The sequence below is a fragment of the Sorex fumeus genome, unplaced genomic scaffold (assembly GCF_029834395.1).
Source record: "Sorex fumeus unplaced genomic scaffold, SorFum_2.1 ptg000051l, whole genome shotgun sequence".
NCBI classification, from domain to species: domain Eukaryota; kingdom Metazoa; phylum Chordata; class Mammalia; order Eulipotyphla; family Soricidae; genus Sorex; species Sorex fumeus.
This window is the reverse complement of record NW_026606108.1, coordinates 10,012,900-10,015,285: the sequence shown is the minus strand read 5'-3', so window position 1 is coordinate 10,015,285 and position 2,386 is coordinate 10,012,900.

Below are 2,386 nucleotides of genomic sequence, written 5' to 3'. Positions count from 1 at the left end.
CCTCCTGTGGGCCCACCAGTTCAGGGGTGAGACTGCACCCCACCTGGGGGGCCCTCCCTGACACCCACGGTGGGCCCCCCTCCTCCTGGGATGCTGCCGTGGGCACCCACTCCTAGAATGAGGCCACCACTGGCAGGCCACATGCCCATGATGCCTGGTTCTCCTAAGAGGGTCAGGACATTGCACCAGGCACCTTCCTCCCTTTCTCCCTCCCTCCCTCCGTCGTCCCTCCCTCCTTTTCTCTCTCTCTCCCTCTCCCTCTCTTTCTCTCTCACTCTCTCCCCCCTTTCTTTCCAATCTTTTTCTCCTTCCCACTCTCCTCCCCTCTCTGTCCCTCCTCTCCCACTCTGTGTCCCTCCAGCATGTTCTCTCTTTCTCTCTCTCTCTCTCTCTCTTTCTCTCTCTCTCTCTCTCCCTCTCCATCAACACAACAGATCATCATGTTGCTGTGACTCTGGGTGCTTGTGTTTTTATTAGTTCTGGGCCTACACACAGCAGCGCTTGGGGATTTCTCCTGGTTCTGCACTCAGAGATCACTCCTGGCGAGGCTCAAGGGACCCTATGGGGTGCTGGAAATCCAACCCAGACCTGCCAGGTCAACGCCGTGCTATGTCGTCAGTACCCAGAACCCCGTTATCCTGTGAGGGAAAATTTCCTGTGACAAATGGAGAGACACAGAAATAACAGGGCGCCAGAAAACACAAATGAAAGCAGAAACCATGGCCTCTGGGTCCTGGAGACATTACTGATCCCCTCTCTGGCATGGGCCCGCAGGCCGCAGCTGCGCTCCCTCTGCTCAGGAATCAGGCGGGCAGTGTCGAGAAGGACCTCCTGCAACCCCTGACCAAGGCCAAGACTCAACCTGCATCCACCTTTCACAGGGTATTTCCCTGCTGCGGTGCAGTCAGCCCTGCGAAGTGTCACTGGGCCCTGGCATGCAATACTTCCAAACCACCACCAGGTGGCAGCAACAGCCACTCTGGACGCCCAAGTCCCAGTTAGGGAACCAGTTTCAGCATGTGATGTGTGATGTGGAGGAGCAGAGAGACTTCCGGGGTGGATGGTGTGTGTGTGTGTGTGTGTGTGTGTGTGTGTACGAACAAGGTGAGGGCATTAGCCCTGCAGGACCCGGGTTCACACCCCAAAGAGACTTCCAGGGTGGACGGGGTGTGTGTGTGTGTGTGTGTGTGTGTGAACGAACAAGGTGAGGGCATTAGCCCTGCAGGACCCGGGTTCACACCCCAAAGAGACTTCCGGGGTGGACGGTGTATGTGTGTGTGTGTGTGTGTGTGTGTGTGTGTGTGTGTGTACGAACAAAGTGAGGGCATTAGCCCTGCAGGACCTGAGTTCACACCCCAAAGACCCGCGGGGGTGATCTCTTAGTGCAGAGCCAGACAGGACAGGACTGGGGGCACAGGGTGGGAAACTCTGGCAGTGCTAGTCCCCAGCATCTAACACTTCCCCCCAGGGGAAACAGGCTGCAAAGGGGATGAAACACCCGGTGATGCTCAGGGCTGACTCCTGGCTCTGTGCTCAGGAATTACTCCTGGAGGTGCTCTTGGGACCCTATGGGATGCCGGGAATCAAACCTGGATCCGCCACGTGCAAGGCAAGGCAAGTGCCCTCCCTGCTGTCCTATCCCTCCAGCCCAAACACGCTGGGACTTCATGATCATCTTTGGCCGGGAGACGGCCATACCCAGCGGTGCTCAGGGCCGACTCCTGGCTCTATGCTCAGGGATCTCTACTGGCAGGGCTCTGGGGACTATACGTCAGGTGTCAGGTGTCAGGGATGGAGCCTGGGTCAGCCACGTGCCAAGCGAGGTCCTAACTGGCTGTCCCTTCTCTCCAGCTGCCCCTAGCTGTTCTAAACACAGCAGGGGAGGAGATGTTTAGAGCCAAGCTGGGATTTGCATTTAACAAGAGCAGTTTCACATTTTGTCCGGTCGCAGTGGGGGAACGGGGCGGGGCGGGGGGGGGGGGGGGGGGGGGCGGGGGTGCAGTTAGAGATCTCTCTAGAACTCTGGGGAAGGTGGGAGCCCAAGGAAAAGGCACCCAAGCAGCCCATGCCTGGCAGCGACAGGAGCGCCCCACGCCTAGTGTGTGGGTCTCTGTGTTGTGAAAAGGCCCACACCGCCGGCCCGCACAGTGCCCTTCGAAGAGCAGAGGGGTGCAAAAAGCCCCCCTCTCCACCAACCCCGGAACCCAGGACCAGCCGTGCAGCCATTTGTGGACTTCTGTCCTCTCTGGAAGGTGAGGGACAAGGAATGCAGCTGTAGGCAGAGACCACTAGAGAGGCTCCGTTTCCGGCTTCAGGTGCTCTGCGGGGGCTGGGAACAGGCATCTAACGTGCTGCCGGAGGGTCCCATGCAAGTCCCCAAGCACTT